The 24,485-nt window shown below is 39.5% G+C and overlaps 1 long non-coding RNA gene across 3 annotated transcripts in view; it reads left to right on the top strand.

Annotated features, from left to right (window-relative positions):
- Window positions 1-24,485, top strand: part of LOC308607169 — a 122,164-nt gene that overhangs the window by 56,770 nt on the left and 40,909 nt on the right. For all 3 annotated transcript variants that reach the window (XR_014013960.1, XR_014013961.1, XR_014013962.1), the window contains one exon: window positions 16,063-16,107. This is a non-coding gene — a long non-coding RNA (uncharacterized lncRNA). The remainder of the gene's footprint in view (window positions 1-16,062; window positions 16,108-24,485) is intronic.

Genomic DNA, 24,485 nt, shown 5'->3' on the forward strand with positions numbered 1-24,485 from the left:
GAAGTTATAGCCAATTATCTTTATAGGTATTTATACTATATTTTGTTTCATTTCTAGAAAGTGTAATTGGTTCCTGAGTCTAGAGTGAGTTTACTTACATTTGAATCTGGGCTGTTGCACTTAACCTGAGTGTCACTTCAGACAAGCTAAACTGTGGCTAAGTTTTCTCATCTGTAAGATGGGTTGAATAGTACCCATTTGATAGGCTTATTGTGAGGAATAAATGTATTAATTAGCAATAATGAATTACCCTAAGCTCTTCCTGTTGTGCTAGATACATAGTAAGAGGGCATTAAACAATTATCATCATTACTTGATTATAAAGACTGTATTGCCCAATAATGCTGGAGTCAGAGAGATCTGGGTTTAATTCCTAATCCTAGACTTGTCAGTTAAGTGACCTTGGACAACTTAGTTAACCTTTTTGATCTCAGTGTTAACATAAATATAATAGGATTGTTGTACTGGATAAGCTTATCTCATGTAACTTAGCACATCTTTTGGATGGATTAGATATGATAAATGGCAACTCAAAAAAGAATGTAGTTTTCTCCTTTTTCATTTCTAATTTTACTGATTTGTGTCCTCTCTCTTTTTTTCTTGATGAGTCTGGCTAAAGGTTCATCAGTTTTGTTATCTTCTCAAAGAACCAACTTTTAGTTTTATTGATCTTAGCTATTGTTTTCTTCATTTCTATTTCATTTATTTCTGCTCTGATCTTTATGATTTCGTTCCTTCTACTGACTTTGGGTTTTCTTTGTTCTTCTTTCTATAGTTGCTTTAGGTATAAGGTTAGATTGTTTACTTGAGATTTTTCTTGTTTCTTGAGGTGAGATTGTATTGCTATAAACTTCCCTCTTAGAACTGCTTTTGTGGCATCCCATAGGTTTTGGGTTGTTGTGTTTTTGTTGTCATTTGTTTCTATGTATTTTTTTATTTCTTTGATTTCTTCAGTGATCTCTTGGTTATTTAGTAGTATACTGTTTAGCCTCCATGTATTTGTGTTTTTTACAGTTTTTTTTCCTGTAATTGATTTCCAGTCTCATAGTGTTGTGGTCAGAAAAGATGCTTGATATGATATCAGTTTTCTTAAATTTCCAAGGCTTGATTTGTAGCCCAAGATGTGATCTATTCTGGAGAATGTTCTGTGTGCACTTGAGAAGAAAGTGTATTCTGCCCCTTTTGGGTGGAATGTCCTGTAAATATCAATTAAATCTAACTGGTCTATTGTGTCATTTAAAGCTTGTGTTTCCTTATTTATTTTCTGTTTGGATGACCTGTTCATTGGTGTAAGTGGGGTGTTAAAGTGCCCTACTATTGTGTTACTGTCGATTTCCCCTTTTATAGTTGTTAGCATTTGTCTTACTTATTGAAGTGCTCCTATGTTGGGTGCATAAATATGTAAAATTGCTATATCTTCTTCTTGGGTTGATCCCTTGATCATTATGTAGTGTCCTTCCTTATCTCTTGTACAGTCTTTATTTTAATTAATTAATTAATTAATTAATTAATTTTTAAAAGCTGTGAATATATTTTTTAAAATTTTTATTTATTTATTTATGGCTGTGTTGGGTCTTTGTTTCTGTGCGAGGGCTTTCTCTAGTTGCGGCAAGTGGGGGCCACTCCTCATCGCGGTGCGTGGGCCTCTCACTGTCGCGGCCACTCTTGTTGTGGAGCACAGGCTCCAGACGCGCAGGCTCAGTAATTGTGGCTCACGGGGCTAGTTGCTCCGTGGCATGTGGGATCTTCCCAGACCAGGGCTCGAACCCGTGTCCCCTGCATTGGCAGGCAGATTCTCAACCACTGCACCACCAGGGAAGCCCAACAGTCTTTACTTTAAAGTCTATTTTATCTGATACGAGTATTGCTACTCCAGCTTTCTTTTGATTTCTATTTGCATGGAATATCTTTTTCCATCCCTTCACTTTCAGTCTGTATGTGTCCCTAGGTCTGAAGGGGGTCTCTTATAGACAGTTGTGCATGTGTGTGCACAACTGACACCACAGAAATACAAAGGATTATAAGAGACTACTGCAAACAACTACATGTCAATAAAATGGACAACCACAAAGAAATGGACAAATTTTTGGAAAGGTACAAATTTCCAAGACTGAACCAGGAAGAATTAGAAAATATAAACAGATAAACAGATTTCATTACTATCACAAGTAATGAAATTGAAATTGTAATTAGAAATCTTCTAACAAACAAAAGTCCAGGACCAGATGGCTTCACAGGCGAATTCTGTCAAACGTTTAGAGAAGAGCTAACACCTATCCTTCTCAAACTCTTCCAAAAAATTGCAGAGGGAGGAACACTCCCAAATTCATTCTACAAAGCCACCATCACCCTGATACCAAAACCAGACAAAGATATCACAGTAAAAGAAAATTACAGACCAATATCACTGATGAACGTAATGCAAAAATCCTCAACAAAATACTAGCAAACAGAATCCAACAACACATTAAAAGCATCATACACCATGATCAAGTGGGGTTTATCCCAGGAATGCAAGGATTCTTCAGTATACATAAACCAATCAATGTGATACACCATATTAACAAATTAAGGAATAAAACCCATCTGATCATCTCAGTAGATGCAGAAAAAGCTTTTGACAAAATTCAACACACATTTATGATAAAAAAACTCTCCAGGAAATGGGCATAGAGGGAACCTACCTCAACATAATAAAGGCCATATGTGACAAACCCACAGAAAACATCATACTCAATGGTGAAAAACTGAAAACATTTCCACTAAGATCAGGAACAAGACAAGGATGTCCACTCTTGCCACCCTATTCAACATAGTTTTGGAAGTTTTAGCCACGGCAGTCAGAGAAGAAAAAGAAATCAAAGGAATCGAGATTGGAAAAGAAGAATGAAAACTGTCACTGTTTGTAGATGACATGATACTCTACATAGAGAATACTAAAGATGCCACCAGAAAACTACTAGAGTTAATCAATGAATTTGGTAAAGTTGCAGGATACAAAATTAATGCACAGAAATCTCTTGCATTCCTATACACTAAAGATGAAAAATCTGAAAGAGAAATTAAGGAAACACTTTTGCAACATTTACCATTGCAACAAAATGTATAAAAGGAGAAGGGTAAGTGTTAAATGAATTCAGGTATATTTATTTGAATAATGAAAAATGAATTATAAAGTTTTTGAAAAGTCTGTCAATTGATATTAATATCAGTATATTAATAGGGCTAGACATTCCATTATCTTATAATGCTCCTGATTTTAATACCGATTTCTGAATGATACAGGACAGATGTCATTTTTATGACAATTCACAGTTTAGGAAGTTATAGCCAATTATCTTTATAGGTATATATACTATATTTTGTTTCATTTCTAGAAAGTGTAATTGGTTCCTGAGTCTAGAGTGAGTTTACTTACATTTGAATCTGGGCTGTTGCACTTAACCTAAGTGTCACTTCAGACAAGAAGGATAAGTGTTAACTCTTCTTTAAATGTTTGGTAGAGTTCCCGTGTGAAGCCATCTGGATCTGGCCTGGACTTTTGTTTTGGGAGGTTTTGTTGTTGTTGTTGTTTTTAACTGATTCAGTTTCATTACTGGTAATTGGTGTGTTCATGTTTTCTATTTCTTCCTGGTTCATTCTTGGGAGATTATTTTGTTTCTAGTAATTTATTGATTTCTTATAATTTGATCATTTCATTTCCGTATAATTCTTTGTAGTACTTTCTTATGGTCCTTTGTATTTCTGTGGTGTCGGTTGTAAGGTTTCCACTTTTATTTCTGGTTTTATATGGGCCCTCTCTCTTTTTTTTTTTTTTTTCATTCTTGATGAGTCTGGCTAAACTTTTATCAATTTTTAAAATTTTTTCTAAGAACAAGTTTTCAGTTTTATTGATCTTTTCTATTGCTTTTTTAGTCTCTATTTCATTTATTTCTGCTCTGACCTTTTTATTTGTTTTCTGCTACTCATTTTGGGTTTTATTTGTTTTTCTTTTTCTAGTTCCTTTAAGTTTAACTTAAGTTAAACCTAAATCTTAAGATTAGATTGTTTGAGATTTTTCTTATTTTCTGAGGTAGACCTGTATTGCTATAAACTTCCTTCTTAGAACTGTTTTTGTTGTATTTTACAGATTTTGGTATGTTTTGTTTCCATTTTCATTTGTCTCAAGATATTTTTTGATTTCCTCTTTTATTTATTTGTTGACCATTAGTTGTTTAGTAGCATGTTGTTTAGACTCCACATGAATGTGTTTTTTCTATTTTTCTTCTTGTACTTTGATTGGACTATTTGGTCAGGTACGTTTAAAGTAATTATTGATAGGTATGTACTTATTGCCATTTTATTAATTGTTTTTTGGTTGTTTCTGTAATTCTTTTTTGTTCCTTACTTCTTTGCTTTCTTCCCTTTGTGATTTGATGACTGTCTTAGTGTTATGTTTGGATACCTTTCTTTCTCTTTTTTTTTCTTATCTATTATAGGTTTTTAGTTTGTGGTTGCCATGTGACTTACATATAACAACATGTGTAGTATATATATGTTTATTTTTTTTGTTTTGTGTATCTCTTAACTACTTTTTGTGGATAAAGATGATTTTACTACTTTTTGTCTTTAACCTTCCTACTAGCTTATGAGTAGTTGATCTATCACTTTTACTGTATATTTGCCTTTATCTGTGAGACTTTTCCTTTTGTAATTTTTACATTTCTAGTTGTGGCCTTTTCTTTTCTGCTTAGTGAAGTCCCTTGAATACTTCTTGTAAAGCCAGTAGTGTGTTGAACTCTTTTAGCTTTTGTTTCTCTATAAAATTCTTTACTTCTCCTTGAAATCTGAATGATAACCTTGCCAGGTAGAGTATTTTAGGTTGTAGGTTTTTTCCTTTCATCACTTTGAATGTATTATGCTACTTCCTTCTGGCCTGCCAGGGTTCTGCTGAAAAGTCAGCTGATGGTCCTGTGTGCCTTTGTATAGTACTTGTTGCTTTTCTCTTGCTGCTTTTAAGATTCTCTATTTATCTTTAATTTTTGCCATTTTAATTATAATGTGTCTTGGTGTGGACCTCTTTTGGTTCATCTGTTTGGGACTCTCTTTGGTTTCTGGACATTAATGTCTGTTTCCTTCTCCAGGTTAGGGAAGTTTTCAGCTATTATTTTTTCAAATAAGTTCTCTGCTCCTTCCCCTCTCTCTTTCCCTTTTGTGTTTCCTATAATGTGAATGTTAGTAGGCTTGATATTATCCCAGAGGTCTCTTAAACTATCCTCATTTTTTTTTAATTCTTTTTTTTTTTTTTCTGTTCTGCTTGGGTGGTTTCCCCTACTCTGTTTCCCAGTCCTCTGATCAATTCCTCTGCCATCTAATCTACTGTTGATTCCTTCTCGTGTATTTTTTCTTTCAGTTGTTGTATTCATCAGTCCTTTTGGTTTATCTTCATATTTTCTAACTTTCTATTGAAATTTTCACTGTGTTCATTTAGCCTTCTCCGGAGTTTAGTGAGCATCTTTATGATCATTATGATGACTTCTTTATCAGGTAGATTGCTTATTTCGACTTTGTTTCTTTTTTCTTTTTTTTTCCTGAGGTCATATCTTGTTCCTTTGTTGGAACACATTCCCCTGTCTCCTCATGTTCCCGATTCTCTGTGTTTGCTTCTCTGTGTTAGGTGGGTAAGTTGCATTTTGCAGTCTTGGAGAAGTGGTCTTAGGTAGGAGACCTCCTTTGGGGCCCAGGAGCACACTCCCCTCTGGTCACCAGAGCTGTATGCTCTAGTGTTGCCTGCTGTGTGGGCTGCTTGTGCCCTTCTGTTGTGAGGCCAGCTGCTGTGGTTGCAGTGGTAGGTTGGGCTGAAATCCCTGGCCCAGTTGGATGTAAGGCCGTGCCTCCTGGAGTGACTGTGGTCCCCCTGGAAAGCGAGGTGGGCTTTCTGTGTGATTGGCTGTGTGCCTGGGAAGCATGGGGCTGCTGGTGGGTGGAGCTGGTTCCCTGAACAGCTCTCTGTGTGGCCCATGTGAGCCTGGGGCTTCTGCTGGCCCACTGATGGGCAGGTAAACTCCCTGTGCCAATAGGCGAGAGGGAGTATTCCAAAATGTGCTTGACAGTGTCAGTGTTAGCATGGTAAAACAAGCTCTTAAAAATGGCTCTGCCAGCATCTGCGTCTCCAGGGAGAGTCCCAGTTGCCTCTTGCCTCCCTGGGAGGCTCTCCACGATCAGCATGTGGGTCTGACCCAGGAGCTCTTTTCAGACTGTTGCCTCTCCACTGGGACTTGGGGCATGTGAGATTTTGCCTGTGCTCTGGAGTGTCTGTTTTCTGTAGCCCTCCAGCCCTTCCAAGTATAAGTCTCTTTGGTTTTCAAAGCCAGATGTTCTGGGGGCTCGTCTTCCTGGTGCAAGACCCCTGGGCGGAGGAGCCTGATATGGTCCCAACACTTGGCTCCTTGGGGAGGACTTCTTGGATTGTGATATTCCTCCCATTTGTGGGTCACTGACCGAGGGGGTGTCGCTCCTGACTATACTATGTCTCTACCCCTCCTCCCCTCCTTGTTGTAGTTCTTTCTTTATGTCTTCAGTTGTGGAAAATCTTTTCTGCTAGTCCTCAGGTCGTTTTCATGGATAATTGCTCTGTAAATAGTTGTAATTTTGCTATGCCTGGAAGAAGGTGAGCTCAGGGTCCTCCTACTCTGACATCTTGGCCACTCTTCCTCATTCAGTTTTTAAAGAATTATTTGTTGAGCCACTTCTGTGTGCCAGGCACTGCACTTAAAGCTGCACATATAAGAGGATAACAGTGTCTTCCTTATGGTGTATCAGGAGTTATTTTAAAGGAAGCATATCATTTTATTAATGAAAATAAAAGTTCTGAAAATGTTATTTAAAAAAATACACAGACACAGGCACACTCATACCCACATGCTAAACAGATTGCAACAAACTTTCTTTTTTAATAGATCTTTATTGGAGCATAATTGCTTCACAATACTGTGTTAGTTTTTGTTGCACAAGTGAATCAGCCATATGCATATGCATGTCCCCATATCCCCTCCCTCTTGAGCCTCCCTCCCACCCTCCCTGTCCCACCGGTGTCCCACCCCTCTAGGTCATCGCAGAGCACCGAGCCCAGCTCCCTGTGCTATGCTGATGCTTCCCACCAGCCAACTGTTTTACATTCCGTAGTGTATATATGTCCATGCCACTCTCTCACTTCGTCTCAGCTTACCCTTCCCCCTCCCCATGTCCTCAAGTCCATTCTCTATGTCTCCCTCTTTATTCCTGCCCTGCAACTAGGTTCATCAGTACCATTTTTTTTTTTTTTTTTTTTTTGCGGTATGCGGGCCTCTCACTGTTGTGGCCTCTCCCGTTGCAGAGCACAGGCTCCGGACGCTCAGGCTGAGCGGCCATGGCTCACGGGCCTAGCCGCTCCGCGGCATGTGGGATCTTCCCGGACCGGGGCACGAACCCGTGTCCCCTGCATCGTCAGGCGGACTCTCAACCACTGCGCCACCAGAGAAGCCCCCATTTTTTTTTTTAGATTCCATATATATGCATTACCATGCGGTATTTGTTTTTCTCTTTCTAACTTACTTCACTCTGTATGACAGACTCTATGTCCATCCACCTCACTACAAATAACTCAATTTCGTCTCTTTTTATGGCTGAATAATATTCCATTGTATATATGTGACACATCTTCTTTATCTTTTGCAACAAACAGAATATAAAGTGGTTTGTATTTCCTAAAACTCTGTTTCAGAGTTTGATACATAGCCACAACTACATGAATCAAATGACAGGATTTTCTAAGTTGAAACTTAAAAACAGAAACCCGTGGTTAGGACCAAGAATGAGATTCCTCTAACTAATTTAGGCATCAACAGTTGGAATTTAGACCAAACAAATAATACAAGCAAGACCCATTTAGAAATGAGTATCATACAAACATGGTTCTGTTCCAAGTGTGGGAAAGTATCAGGAAGTTGGGAGATTTCCTTTTGTTCCTGGAGTCTTACTGAGCTTGAGAAGAAAAGCCAATTGAGGAAACCTGGTGGAGAAGAAGGCGGCCGCTGATTCAGAGGAAGAACTCTATTTTTGCCCTCGTATCATCTTCTTTTCATGTAAAGCCCTCTTAGAAGAAGTTCCAGCGTGCTCAGGAGTGCCCCGCACCCTCACTGCACTGGGAGCTGTTCCTCCCCTCATCCATCTGGACCTTTCTGGGGCTGCCTGGGGAATGGGCAGTAGGAAGCCTTCCCTGGGAAGGTTTTTAAAACTGGAACTGAGAAAAGTAAACCCGTCTCTGAGTTCCTAAAATGTAGCATGTACGGCCTATGGTGTGTCAGCAACGTGTTTCCCAGCACGGTTTCAGAGAGGAGGAAGCCGCTTTGCAAAGAGAAAGAGAAGAGGGAAGCTGTCGTGGAGAAGAGCAAGGGGGCAGGCTGGGGGTGTTCGACTTGTCTGTGGTTCTGCTGTGCACGAGGCTCACCAGGCACCATCCCGTCCACGTGTTCCTGAGAGGCACACCTTCCTTAAGTTCTCTTAGCATAAGTCCTGTTAAAAAATCCAGTCTGAGCTGGGTTTATATCCCCTGCAACCTAGGATCCAAATTATTTTATTTTCACCTATTTCTCTCCAGTTATTTGGATGTTAAATTCAAATTAACATGAAAGAAATATTGCAACAATAATAGCAATGACTTGTGCTTATAGTATGCCTGGCACTATTTTTTGCACTTTACTTACATTAACTTACTTAATCCTCAGAGTGATCCAGTGAAGATCCTGTGGTAATATCTCCATTTTATACCTGAAGCACAGTGAGGTTAAAGAATTTGTCCAACTTTATATATTAGCACCAACATTCAAACCCAAATGGCCGGGCCCTGCCATGCTGTAACCACGACTGTCTCTGCCTCTGACTGGTGTGCTTCTTTCCTTCCCTCCCAGCCTTCTGTCTGTCCCACTCTGGCTGCAGTGTCATATCACAATTGTTACATGAGCAGACGAAACAGAAGTGGCGGTTTTGAGAGCAGTAGCCCCATTTCGTCAGTTCACGTGTTGTGATCACAGCTGGGCTTATTCTCCTCTGCATTTATGAATGCTGTCACTCCTCCCAACAGCGTCTGGACACAGGCTGTTCAGTCTGGGAGGTACAAGATAAGTTGGGCACAGAACTTACTCTGAAAGCAGTGCCAAGTAGCTGTGTGACTATTCTCAGATTGTAAGGTCAGCTCATCATCGAGGAATTAAATTTCATTGGGAAGATAATGTTCTCAGAACGTCTGGGAGTGGTGTGTTCTAGATTAAGACATTTCCCCCATTGTTTACAGATATTTTAGCCTCTCAAAAAGCTCATCAGTCACACACACACAGACACATACACACATTTATCCACCCGCCTCCCTCCATCAGCAACTGGAAATTGTCACAATTCATGCATCACCAGAGATGTGTGGTGATGTCCCTGCCATCTTCCAGTAAAATCTGTGTGATCTTGTCTGCATCTTGTGGCCTGGCCTTTTGTTGCCTGATGAATTTCATCATTATCATGTGATGCTCTCTGTGCTCACCATTCTTCACTTTTTGTAAGGTCATCATTTAAAAAATATATGATCATAAAAGGTTTGTTTCAAATAGTTCTGTTCCTTGAATATTAAAGTGTTCAGTCTCCAGGTAGGTGTTCTGATATTCACAGTGTCGCTGAAGATGTCATGGCTGAGAAGCTTTCTTTGGAAGTGATCTTCAAGGATGGGTGTGTGTGTGTGTGGCTAATAGTGTGGGGTTAATGCTTGTTGAGTGAGTTATTTTGTGAACCATCAATGGACCTGATTTCCTGGGAACTTCTGTTTCTTTAAATACTTGTCAGATTATTAGTGCCTCTTGTTCTAAAACGTCATGATCATAGTATAGTGATTGCTTATGCGTCAGTGTTTTATAAAGTGTTGCTTTTTAATTTTAAAGACTGTCTGTGTGGAAAAATCTGCTGAAACCCTTCTCTCAGTTAAGCCATATACAAGACTAAGGATTCTGACCATAAGGCTGTGTTAGAATCACTCCCCATAATGAGAAGAGTCACTGATAGGATTGGTTGCGTTGGAAGAAAGGTTGAAAAATAGTGCTTCAGGAAATAAGACGATTCCTAGTCAAAGCTGGAAGATGAGGGCCTAGCTAAAATTTAATTAAGGCAACCAAGGTTAAGTCTGAGGTAAATATCATTTACATACAAAAGAATCTGTAATTATATAGCCACCTAATTGAAGGAAGGATTTTTGAATAAAAGATATGCAACAGGGGACAAGGAAGCTTTTGGGGGTGGTGGATATATATGTTCATTGTCTCGATTGGGCTAATGGTCTCTCTGTTGCATAAATGTGTCAGAACACACGTATGAACACATTTAAGTGTAAATTTTACACTGTAAACGCATGCAGGTTATTGTGTGTCAGTCACACCTCGATAAAGCTGTTACAAAGAAAAAAATCATAAGGATCCAAATCACAGGGAGGCTTTCAAGTAAAGTGCTCACCAGCGAGTCCTTCCTTCCGCCTCCGCCCTCTAACCTGGGAGGTGAGCCAGGCTGCATCCCACAGGGGAGACTTGTATTAGCCCCACAAAGAGGAACATGTGATAAATGCAGTGGAGGGTCCACCAAGAGGGAGCATTTTTGAACCACTGCACACTGGGGACTAGGGGGAAATTGAGAGATTCTCTAATACTCTAGGAAAACAGATTTACAGTTTCTAGTGACTTGTCCAAGAGAGTGCAGCTATTGATTGGAAAACTAAAGAAAGCAAGTGATTTTGGAGAGGGGGGTCAGTGAGCTGCTCTTGAAGGCAAGCTGAGCTTGGACACGTGTTGCCGTGTGGATGCGCCTCACAGCCAGAAGAGGAAGGTCGCGAGGCACAGAAGCAAAAAGAACAAGGAGCATATGGACAAGACTTTTAGTGACGATGCAGAACATTGAGAACAGCAGTGAGAGATACAGTTGGAACTGTTTCCTTTTTAAGGAAAGTAATGAATTGAGTGACTTTCCATGACCAGCTTCTACAGGGAGGATGATTGTTTTCTTATGTGACACAGATCACTTTCTACTCAAAAGTTCTTATTATTAGATAACATGTGGTACCCCTCAATTCTTATTAATACTTTTGGAAATTCAGAATTATAAATACAACCTAAGACAAAAAAAAATCTGACAAAAATTTGACTGTAATGAAGATACATTTCTAGTTATTTTAAAATTCATTTCAGAATTTTATTCGTAAAAGTACAGACTCTGTCCTAATTATAAATTATAACATAGTACTTTCAACTGAATAACAAAGGATTAAAATGTTTTTTGAAAAACATTTTAAAATAAAAAAAATAAATAACATGTATAGGGGTATCTGTACATATGAGGAATTTGTCTTTTTACTTGAATAAACCAAGTTGCAGCACATTATGTAATACTTGCATAAATATTTCATATAAAAATCTAAATATATGTCCATTTGCATTTATATGACCATAAATGTATCTTTAAAAGGACTGAAAAGATTCACATCAAACCGGTTACTTCTGAGGAAGACAATGGGATTGGATGGGCCGCCTACAAAATCTGATTCAAAACTTTTCAACATGGAGAATATCTTCAGGTGTTAACTGTGTATTTAAAAATATGTTTCAAAAAGATGCAAAAACAAATATAGTCAGTAACAGACTAAATATTTTAGTGCTTTGAAGCCTAGAAATGGAAAATTAGAAGTGACTATTCTAAAAATCTATTATAAATGGATTAGTTAGTAAGTGGAATTGTAAATACATTTATATATATCTCTTCACATAGTGGAGAGTAAGCTTATAGGTCTCATTTTTCCCAGTGGCAGCACAGGCTAAAAATACAAATGAGTGAACAAAGAATTTAGATAAATGCATAGATGGAAGACCCGTACTGCCTTATAAAGGGAAGTCATGAGATCTGGGCTGTATTCCTAAATCATAGAAGATTATATTTTCAGGGCTGAAACACTGAGTCACATGATAACTGAGTATTTCCCAGCACAGGTTTATCCATGTTCTTCAGGTGTGACCTTCTCAGGCTTTTCCTTGAGCACCTGGTGTTCTGTCTCTTGTGCCCTGAAAGAGTAGGAGGTCATCTTCACCCTCTGGGAGTTCTGAGCTTGGCACACTTGCCATCCCTTCTCTCTCTGATGATCAGGTCACCTGGGAGGGAACCTGCCCTTCCTGTGATTGTAGTATATTTGGTCCTCATTGTCCCCATAGGTCTTCAGTGTCTTTAAAGGTATGATTTTTGGTAATTTGTTTGGCGTTTTCTAGTTGTTGCAAGAGATGCCTTGCCATGACCTACCACATCTTTCACGGAAGGGAAACCCTGCAGGCTGTGCTTAAAACCTCATCTTGGTGTCGCATGTAATTCCCGACAGCGTATCTGACAGGAAGTATTTCACACATAATTTTTCTTTGCCTGCAGCTGGGAGCACATGGCCTGTGGGTTTGGATTTCCTCAAAAAGAGGGTGTTGTTTGTGCCCTTCCTTCGGGCTGGGTGTGTACTCTCTGCGGGGCTGCCTTCTCGCTGTGTGCCACAGGCCCCAGCACACCCCGGCGGTGTTGTGCCTGGCTGCACCACAGCCTCTGTCCACTGCCTGGATCCTGGAGCCCCCTCAGTCTGTGCCATTTATCTGTTCTAGCCCTGAGAAAGGAGTGTCCATCCTGCCTTTGTTTCAGCATCTCTGTGGGGGTGATCCCATCATCTTGGAATTCCTGGAATGTTGTCATCATGGTCCATCTCCATAGAGACTTCTAGTTTATGTTTTGAAGATTATTCAAAGGGGCTCTAATAATGTATTTCTTTTTTATTCATCACTTCTCTTCCCTTAACCTATAAACTCTTGGTTTGAATTTAGTGCCAGGAAAAATTCTGTTTCTTTAAAGAGTTGACATGTTTTTTTACTATGTAATTATGGCAGCCACACAATTTATTATTCTCTATCTATCTGTCTGCCTGTCTATCTATCTATCTATCTAAACTATCATCTATCATGTATTAGACCTTAATATGAGGGTATGCAGAACCTCAGTGGCAGCACTGATGTTATCTTGTAGTCAGAATGTTTACATCTTCTTTTTAGTCCTCGACTTAAAAATTTTTTACTTTCCTTAGTTATATCTTTCGTTGTAATCTATTTTAAATCCTTTTGGGAATAGGAGGGATATAAGTCATTTGACACATAAAAGTAATTTGTGTAAGAATTAAACATTACACTTCTTAATATAAATTTGAGTTTGCTTAATTAGCATGCAGAGCAACAACAATTATGAATATTTTAGAATGCTAATCAATAGAACATTTTCTTAAGGCTTATTTGATTATACTATTGAATTCTGCTCACACATTATAAATACTTTATAATTCATGAGGCAGACTTTATTCTTATACCAAAACAAATAGAGCCAACATTTATCATCTGTTTATCTCTGAATGCATCATTCCCCTTATTGTTTAGAATAATCTTGGGAGATAGAAAATATCCTTAGGAAAATTGAGAGAAAATTGAACAGCGTGTCTTTGAGCTCAGGGTTCCACAGTTTGTTGCATTACATTTTAAATGGAGCCAAGATTATTCAATATTTATACCTTTGTGGTTAGACAGAGATTGCTTTCTATCATCATTTGTTCAGAAACAGAAGACATCTGGTAGTAGATTGTGCTGAAATCATTTGGCTGGAAAAAAAAGGAAAAAAGTATCCGTTTAACAGCCTGCCAGATGGTTGACAAAGAATGCCTTCACTAATCTGTGGGACAATTTTTCTTAAGTACTGGGCTGTTCCTGAGAACAAAATGCTCAAATGAGCAGAGAGCTTCAGACAAAAAATGTCGCCATACTGTAATGATTCCATAGGCGTTACCCAGCTTCTCATCCCTCGATTAATTCGCTTCAGAGCACAGGTTTTCTGAGTGAAGGGACAATGGAGTACGTTGGATTTCAAATCCAAAATCTTGATAATACTATATTGTTACTGAATTTTAAGCATCGAGTCCTTCCCAGTTTTCACACTTACCTGAAAGGGAATGTGATCTAAGATTGACACAAGCACATGGTTATCCAGATCAGACAAAGTCCCTTTTAGGATATTTTGAGATTGATCATAGTCTCCATGTGCATCTTCAGCTGGTGCTATCTCTCTCTTCACCCTGGATTAATTTAAAAGGGAGAATCACATTACAGATAAGAAGCTGCTGTTTTCCTTTGTCTTGGCAGGAGCTAAAAAGAAGTACCTTGTTGTTTTTTTGGAAAGCCTTAATTCTAGATATTGTTTGCTGGGTTTCTACCCTCCTGGATTTTAGCTGCTCTGGAAGCTTTGCCGGAAAAACCCAGAGCTGTCCTGCCACCTTCTGCATGATGCAAGGCAGAGTCAGGGGCTTTGGTGTCAGAGCCAGGGTCCTGTCTTTGTCCTGACAACATTGCTGTATGCTCTGGGGAAATGACCTGGTCCCTCTAAATTTCAGTTTCACATAGGGTTGTTTTTGAGGATTAAATGAGAAAGTATGTTAAATGTTCAATAAGTGGTAGCAATAGTACTGATGATAATAATTATCTGCCACCATGATAAACACCCATCCTTCCCTGTTTACCTTCTCTATTAAAATGCATAAATATTTCTACTAGTAAACCTCTAAATATGGTTTCTCGCTCCTGTCTCTCTTCCATGAACACAGATTTAAGTGTCTATCCTGTCTTTGTCATTAAACACTGTCTGTGTCTATCTCAGCTTAGGCTGCCATAACCAAATACCATGGACTGGGTGGCTTTAAAAACAGAAATCTGTGCTCGCTTCGGCAGCACGTATACTAAAATTGGAACGATACAGAGAAGATTAGCACGGCCCCTGCGCAAGGTTGACGTGCAAATTCGTGAAGCATTCCATATTTTTGAACTGCTTTGTAATTAATCAAGATTAATTAATAATATCAGCACTTCTGTTTTTACCCATAAAATAACATTGTGCCCCACAAACTGACATTTGGGGTTTCCACTGAGAATGTGAGCCTTTTTAAAGCGGGAAAGAAGAAGATGATGATGTAAAAGAAAGTACAAAATAAATGGAGCTTTTTTTCTTTATAAATTAAAAAAAACAAAAAAAAACAAACCCCCCAAAACTCAGAAATTTAGTTTCTCATAGTTCTAGAGACTAGATGTCCAAGATCAAGGTGCCAGCATGATTGGTTTCTAGTGAAGGCTCCCTCCTTGGGTTGAGAAACTGCCACCTTCTTGCTGTGTCCTCCTATGACAGAGGGAGCGAGAGCAAGCTTTCTAGTGTCTCTCCTTATACGGGCACTATTCCCAGCATGAGGGTCCCACCCTCAGGACCTCCCGAAGGCCCATTACCTCCCAAAGGCCCATTACCTCCCAAAGGCCGATTCTCTAATACTATCACGTTAGGTTGGGCCTCAGCAGGGCCATCCTCCCTTTACCTTGTAAGTTCTCAGTGCCCAGTGCAGTGCTGCTCAGGGGACAGGAAGTCACATTGTACTGCTGCCTGATTAAGTGACCGGTTCAATCTCTGAACTTCTCAGAGTGACACAGGAGCTCCACTAGTGTGAACTGCAGACATGCTAAGTCAGAAAAATCCTAAGGTTCCAGGATCACCTGAAAAACTAGGAGAGAGCAGCACCACGACTGTTCTCGGAAGGAATAACACTCTCTGGTGGCCCTTCAGGGGAAATGATGCCACTCTAGGCAGTAGAGCATGGTGGTGAAAAACACGGCTACGGAGTTCAGATGGCCTGAGTTTAAATGCCAGCTCTACCACTTCCGAGCTGTGTGAACTTGGGCCTCAATGTTCCCATCTTTAAAGTGAGGATACGTAGCTTTCTCATAGAGTGGTTGTGAAGATTAAATGATGCACGCGCACACACACCACACACACACACACACAGTCTCACACACTCGGTGAGTGCTTAGAGCAGTCTCTGGCAAACAGTAAGTGCTATGTAAATGTAAGCTGTTGTTATTATTCATCTGGGAGACAGGCCTGTGAATGTGTGTCCCTGTCATCTGCTTTTCTGTGTATCTACAGGTGGACCAGAGCCCAGGATACTGATGCCAGCGTGACTCCCACTGAGTAAGCACATTCCTTTTTTTTTTTAAATTGAAGTATAGTTGATTTACAGTGTTGTGTTAATTTCTGCTGTACTGCAAAGTGATTGTTATACATATATACATTCTTTTTTTTATTCTTGTCCATTATGGTTTATCACAGGATATTGAATATAGTTCCCTGTGCTCTACAGTAGGACCTTGTTGTTTATCCATCCGATATATAATAGTTTCCATCTGCTAATCCCAAACTCCCAATCCTTCCTTCCCCCACACCCCTCCCCCTTGGCAACCACAGGTCTGTTCTCTATGTCTGTGAGTCTGTTTCTGTTTCATAGATAGGTTCCTTTGTGTCATAATTTAGATTCCACATATAAGTGATATCATATGGTATTTGTCTTTCTCTTTCTGACTTACTTCACTTAGTATGAGAATCTCTGGGTCTGTCCGTGTTGCTGCAAATGGCATTATTTCATTCTTTTTTCATGGATGAGTAGTATTCCATTGTATATATGTACCACATCTTCTTTATCCATTCATCTGTCAGTGGACATTTAGGTTGTTTCCATGTTTTGGCTATTGGGAATAGAAGCATATTCCATTCTTGAGCATCTCTCATCTTCAATCTCTTCGGACAAGTGAAAAGGAGTTAGTATTCATCTCTAGGCTCTCCGATTAAAAGGAAAGTGTGTTTTTCTGTTTTACTTGTCTGTGAAGTGCTGAGGGCATACACACAATTAAGGAATTTATCCAGGGGATGATATTTGATTCCAATTTATCCTACTTTTATGAGTGTTGCCTTTTTTTGTTCTTTTCCAAGCATCTATACAGCCAACCCAATTTTCGTTATTGATGAAAATACATACTGTTATCATTTTAGGTTGTTCGTCAACACACTGTGGTCATTTACTTGCAAATGTAACATTTAGGGATGGGGAAAAAAAGAGTTTGATCTGGACTATTACAAAAGTCTGTGTTTTATTGACCTCAGCTCTAATTTTGCAGTGACTATGTAGGTGACTCAGAAAGTGGAATTGAATGCTGTTTGCCATTCCACGTGGCTTTTCCAGTTGAGAAGTGGCCCAGCAGAATCTGTGCATTGTGGGATTATGTTTTTAATAACAATAGCTACCTTTCATTGAACATGAAAGGTACCTTTTGTTGATACATAGTTATCATGTGCAAGGCATTTTATATATATATATGTATGTTGTTTTTGAAAAAAGACATTTTAGCCATGCCAGGGTATCTGCTTAGGATGTAGGAAGTAGACTTTACCCCTTTTCTCTTATATCTATTGGAGTTTAGTTGCTACCCTAGGAGCAGAGGGAGAAACCCTCCATTATGAATCCATCTGTAACCATAAATTTGCATGGAAGTGGAAGAGTTTCCTCTGAGGAAAGGGGCCCACAATGATGCCTTTCTTTTGGAATCCAAAGTTGTTAAACATTTTTAATTAACTTACGTAGCCTTCATCTTTTCTTCCCTGCAGGGAAGAGCAGTGACACTCTGGAGAGTGAATCCATCGCTACCAGAGTATATGTATCTAGTGGGTGAGGTTCTGTCTCAGGGCTGGAGGCTAAAGGGAAGCTCTGGTTGTGAGACCGTGAATTAGCTGACCTTGGAAGCACATAATTCCAGTCCAAACACTCTCACCAAGAGCAGTGTGTGTGCTATTGAATAAGAGACCTTATCCCATTTGGCACCCAGGCCAGTTTTGTCACAGAGTGCTCCTATCTGAGCTTGTCTTTTAAACAAGGTGCATTTATCAAACCTTAAGGAATGATGACAGTCTAAGGATGTTGCTAGGAGTTGTACCCCAGCTGTGGTGGAGGCACCCAGGACCCCAGTTTCAGTGACTGTGGCACCAAAGGCAACAGGAGCTGTTGGTCTTTAATCTTTAAGAAGAAGAGTGCTCTCATTCTTACTTGGGTTAATGTTTTGGGCATGTTAACACTTTGGAAGAGGGTCAGGCATGTGATTGTGTGGTCCCTTATGGGGAGTTTGGCCAGCCTCAATTCTCAGTCATGAAGCTACAATGACCCAGGGATCTGCTGGAGCAGTGACATGGCATTTACCGATCAATAGGCCATGAAGAATTGGATAAATTATTGATATTTTGACATACTTGTTGTAGGTTGTCAGTATATAGTATTTTCCTCAATTTTATGATTGTTTCAATTCAGTAACATTTAAGTATCATAACTGAGGTAAAGGAGAAAGAGCTTTGATTGATTTAGTGCCAGAATAATTATGATGTTGAAATTAAACTGATGTTCCCTAAGAGAATGATTGTCTGGGTAAGCACACCTCTCATATTGTCTATTTATTAAGACACAGAGTGCTCTTTGAAACATTTAAAAATGCATTACACCCAACAAACAGCAGTTCAGGACCAGATGGCTTCACTGATGAATCCTAACAAACATTTAAAGAAGAATTAATACTAATCCTTCTCAAACTCTTCTAAAAAATAGAAGAGAAGGGAACATTTTCAAACTCATTTTTCAAGGCCAGCATTACCCTGACAGCAAAACTAGACACTACAAGAAAATAAAATTAAAGGCCAATATCCCTGATGAACATTGATGCAAGAAAATCCTCAACAAAATATCAGCAAACTGAATTCAACAGTACATTAAAAGGATCATACACTATGATCAAATTGGATTTATTCCAGGGACACAAGGATGGTTCAACATCTGCAAATCAGTGTGATATACCACATTAACAAAATGAAGGATAAAAATCATATTGGGCTGGCCCAAAAGTTTGTAACACCTTACAGAAAAACCCAAATGAACTTTTTGGCCAACCCAATACAGTCATCACCATAGATGCAGAAAAAGCATTTGACAAAATTCAACATCCATTCATGACAAAAATTCTCAACAAAGAGGTATAGAGGTAATGTACCTCAGCATAATAAAGACCATATATAACAAGCCCACAGGTAACATCATACTCAGTAGTGAAAAGCTGAGAGTATTTCCTCTAAGATCAGGAACAAGACAAGGATGCTCACTCTTACTACTTTTATTCAACATAATATTGGAAACCTTACCACAGCAACTAGACAAGAAAAAGAAGTCATCCAAATTGGAAAGGAAGAAGTAAAACTGTCTCTCTTTGTAGCTGACATGGTATTATACATAGAAAACCATAAAGACTCCACCAAAAAACTTGTTGGAACTAATGAACAAATTTGGTAAAGTTGGAAGATACAAAATCAATATACAAAAATTAGTTGCATTTCTATATACTAATAATGAACTATCAAAGAGAAATTAAGAAATCAGTCCCATTTACAATTGCATCAAAAAGAATAAAATACTGGGTATACAGTTAACCAAGGAAACATAAGACACCAATGAAAGAAATTGGAGGAGACACACATAAATGAAAAGATACTCTGTGCCCATGAATTGGAAGAATTAATATTGTTAAAATGCCCATACTGCCCAAAGTAATCTACAGATTCAGTGCAATCCCCCTCAAAATTCCAATGACATTTTTCACAGAAATAGGACTAAGAACCCCCAAATTTGTGTGGAACCACAAAAGACCCTGAATAGCTAAAGTAATCTTGAAAAAGAACAAGATCAGGGAACATATCATGCTCCCTGATTTCAAACTATACCACAAAGCTACAGTAATCTAAACAGTATGGTACTGACACAAAAATAGACACATAGATCAATGGGACAGAATAGAGAGCCCGGAAATAGACCCAAGCCTGTATGGTCAACTAATTTATAACAAAGGACTGAAGGATATACAGAGGGAAAAGGACAGTCTCTTCAATAAATGGTGTTGGGAATACTGAACAGCCACATGCAAAAGCATGAAACTGGACCACTATGTTACCCCTGTTGACCTGAAACAAATAACTGCCAGATATTGCTCTAGCAAAGATGGGTTTATTTGGGATCACTAGAGAATTGTAATTTGGCTTCTGCAACCATGGCGAGCCATATGCAAGTCCCCACACAGCAAGGGAGGAAGAACACTTTTATAGAAGGGAAAAGGAAGTAGGGAGGGTGATGGTAAACAAAGAGTTCATGGCTTTTCACTGGCTGAGTCCTGCCAGGAAAGAATAGGGGTCTTTCTTCCTGTTGGGCTCTGCTATCATTGCAGGCCATGAGAGCTCCCCATTCTAGTCTCCCAACTCTATTTAATTGAGGTTTCTGTTTATTCATTTTGTATACTCCATACACAAAACTGAACTCAAAATAGATTAAAGACTTGAATGTAAGACCTGAAACCATAAAACTTCTAGAAGAAAACATAGGGGTAGGCTCCTTGGCATCTGTCTTGACGATTAGTTTTTTGGATTTGACACCAAAAGCAAAGGCAACAAAAGCAAAGGTAAACAAGTGGGGCTACATCGAACTAAAAAGCTTCTATACAGCAAAGGAAACCATCAACAAAATGAAAAGACAACCTACTGAATGAGAGAAAAGAATTACAAATCATACATCTGATAAGCTAATATCCAAAATATACAAAGAACTTATACAACTCAATAGCAAAAACAAAACAAAACAAAACAAACAAAACAAAAAAAAACCCCAAACCCAGACAATCTGAGTTTAAGAAGGGCAGAGGACTGGAATAGACATTTTTCCAAAGAAGACATGCAGATGGACAACAGGTACATGAAAAAGAGCTCAATATCACTAATCATCAGGGAAATGCCAATCAAAACAACAATGAAATATCACTTCTCACATGTTAGAATGGCTGTTTTCAAAAAGAGAAGAAGTAGCAAATGTTGACAAGGGCTTGGAAAAAAGGGAAACTTTGCACTGTTGGTTGGAATGTAAATAGGTGCAGCCACTGTGGAAAACAGTCTGGAGGTTCCTCAAAAAACTAAAAATGGAACTACCATATGATCCAGCAATTCCACTTCTGGGTATTTATCCAAAGGAAACAAAACATTAACTCGAAAACATCTGTAACTCCCTATTCATTGCAGCGTTATTTATAATAGCCAACACATGGAAACAACCTAATTGTCCATTGGTGGATGAATGAATAAAGAAAATAATGGAAAATTATTATTTAGCCATAAAAAAGAAGGAAATCCTGCCATTTTGAGACTATGAATAGGGGCCTTGAGGACTCCTAAATGAAATGAGTCACACAGAACAAGATACCATAAGATCTCATGTATATGTGGAATCTAAAAACAAACAAAAACTCTGAACTCACAGATACAGAGATTGGTAGTTGCCAGAGGTAGGGTGGAGGGATGGGTGAAATAGGAGTAGGTGGTCAAACTTCCAGTTATCAGATAAATAAATCCTGTAATTTACAGCACGGTGACTATAGTTAACAATACTATATTATATATCAGTATTTGGAGGTTGCTAACTATGCATTGTTATGGATGTTAACTGAATTTATTTAGGTAATCGTTTCCCAAAATGTACATATATCAAATCATTATGTTGTATACCTAAAACCAGTACAATGCTATGAGACAATTATATCTCAATTTACCAAATCCACGTGCCATCTCTCCAACCTCTTGCTCCCTTTCCAAGGCTGGTGACAAATAGCAATTGGTGCTGGCGCAAAGCTAAAGAGAAATTGTAAAAACTATTTCATGACCTTGGGATCAATTGATAAGTTTGAAAATCATGCTAGGAAAGAAATCATTCCCTTTATGGAGCTTAACAGTAGACTCTGATACAGAGTCTTCTGTCCTGACTTTTCAATTAGAACCTGAACCTAGGGTAAGTAACCACCACTTCCTCATTTGTAAAATGGGTTTTCTTGTTACCATCCTTTACTTACTTTATAAGGATTTCCTAAGGAGTCACTAGAATGCTATTCTAAGGAAAGAAAGCTGGAAAAGTTTCAGGAGAGGGGTTCCATGTAATTATTACAAGCATCTTTCTGAATCATACTGTGTTTGTTGCATTAAAAAAATGCATCACAAATATTGATTTAGGATACCACTTATCATAAAGCTGTTTAATCTTTGCGAAGAGCATGGAGTGCGCCCATTCTACCAATATGACTGAGCCTCACGAAGCATCCTGTTGGCCCGGAGTACACAGACGATGATGGGATCGCTCTTGTCCCTGAGTTCCCCACGACAGTACACTTAAGTTGTTTGCTTGTTGAAATAACAAGATCTAAATCAGTTAAAGTGTAGTGCAGATTTGACCTCCTCTGGTTTGCAAACTTAACCGCATAGAACATAACCTGAGCTGGATCTTAGACACCATGGTTTTTATGGCAAGACCTGTAGGATAGAAATGAAAAAGATACATGCACCTAACTAAGTAAAGCAAACAACCTAATTGTCAGCTTGGAGCAACTGGTGTTTCAAACCTAGTTGTGTTCTTTTGTGTCTACTGAGCCCATGATACTTTGACAAATGATTGTAGTAGAATATACATTAATTCCAATCTCTCTTTATGGCCACATGTATTGAAACAATTGAAAATCTTAAACATTTGTCTTTTTGGAAATAAACTGAAACAACCTAGCGTCAGACAGTGGAGAGAAATGTCCATTTTACCTTTTGGCATCTTAGCATGCGTGCAGCTGAGAGGGTCCTGGCCGGGGACTGAGCTCCACGAGAGGAACTGCAGCCCTGACCTCTGTCTGACATACACCGCGCATCCTTGTTCCTCTGTATAACCTGCTTGGTGAGGAATCATTCGGTAACAACACTTATTTACTTAACGCATAATTTTGAGTACTGTAACGTGCCAGTCACTGTCACAGATGTCAGGGGGCACAGTGAATGGAAGTCCGCGCCTTCACATGTGGTGAGACAGACACTAAGGCGATGAATACATAATAAGGAGATGAATACATAATGAACCATCAGATGGCCCTAATGCTATGAAGGAACGTAAAGCTGCTTAAAAGAATAGAGAACCATACAGGGTGGTGTTATGGATCAGGGGTCAGGAGCGTTCTCTCTGTGATGGTGACGTCTGAGCAGGACACTGGAGGACGGGAAGAGGCAGTGTGGCCACCTGGGGACACAGCATGCCAGGCAGAAGGGGCAGCAAGCGCAAGGCTGGTGTTTGGTGAGTTTGAAGACATGCCAGGAGGTGCCTGTGGTGAAGGTAGAGTGATACTGGTCTTAATCATCCTCGTGAAAGTAACGACGAAAAAGGACTGTATTCTCTCACACCCAAGTTACGTCCACAGGTCCATTTCCTTTTATAAATTTATTTTATTTTTTTAAAAGCTGTGAGTAGACAGTTTGATGAGGGATCAGCATTGCACTGTTTCGGGCATTTTACCAGTGACTTCATGTGGGCAAGCTCCTTGAATATTCACAACAGCCCCATTATTACCCTCATCTCTCCTCATACCTCATGAGCCTCATCTCATACCCTCACTGCACTCGGAAGGACCGAGGTGTGGAAGCTTTACATGACTTCCCCACGGTCCCAGAGCTGGCGGCTGTCGGAGCCAGGATCTGCCCAGGCAGCCTGATTGCAAGGGCGGTGCCTGGGCCCCTCAGAGCTGGCTTCACACCAGGCCTCTGTGAGCCTGAGACCTTCAACTCTGCACTGTCTAGATTCCTTCTTGGAATATGGGAAAAGGGACGCTTTGGGCCACAGCCTGAAAACGGATGCGGGGGACAGTTTCCAGCCTTGGTAATTTTGCTGGGGGCTTATTCTACATATCTTTCCCTGTGGGGAATTAAATGATCCCTCTTAGGGGAAAAAGCATATAGCTTTCTGCAGCAAGAACTCTGGCTGCAACTCTATGTTATATGTATGGGAAAGGGCCGTGAAATAAATTCGTACCAACTTGAATACACTTTGGACCGTTCGTTGTCAGAGTTGGAGGAATAAACGTCATTGGTCAGAGTGTGCCCCAAGGTGTGGGCACAGCAGACTGGGGTCCAGGAGCCATCCTTCTGCAGGGAGGATAAACAAAGAGTACTGGCAGAGATCAAGGGTTGTCATGAATAGGTTCCTGAGTCTCAGAGCAGAAGTGAAGCTCAAAGAATGGTCCAGCTCTCTTAACATTAGATCAAGGCTGGTTCAGAAAAGTTAGCTGCCAGGAATTAAAAATACACTGTGCTTATGATAAAATGCCTGTTGTTGAAAGCTGACATTATGGGCACCTGCTGGTGAGATCGAGATTTCTGGTGCCTGTCAGCCCTGTGGAGAGAATGACAGGAATGGTCTAGGAGGGCTAGATGTCCTGTGCTGACAGGTCCTCTCTCTGGTCCTTACAATGTCTGAGGCAGAAGCTCTGATTTTGAGTGTTCACATCACTGTCTGACTGGACATTAGCGGGTATTTTCAGATAGCACTCTGTTATTTCTTATTTCTGAGGAAAGATGCCTTATTTGAGACATCTTTTTAAATGCCGTGGTTTTATTTTCCCTCAAAGGAAAGAATTAAACTCCACTCT

The sequence above is a fragment of the Mesoplodon bidens genome (assembly GCF_964165515.1).
Source record: "Mesoplodon bidens genome assembly, chromosome: 2".
In the NCBI taxonomy this organism is placed as follows: domain Eukaryota; kingdom Metazoa; phylum Chordata; class Mammalia; order Artiodactyla; family Ziphiidae; genus Mesoplodon; species Mesoplodon bidens.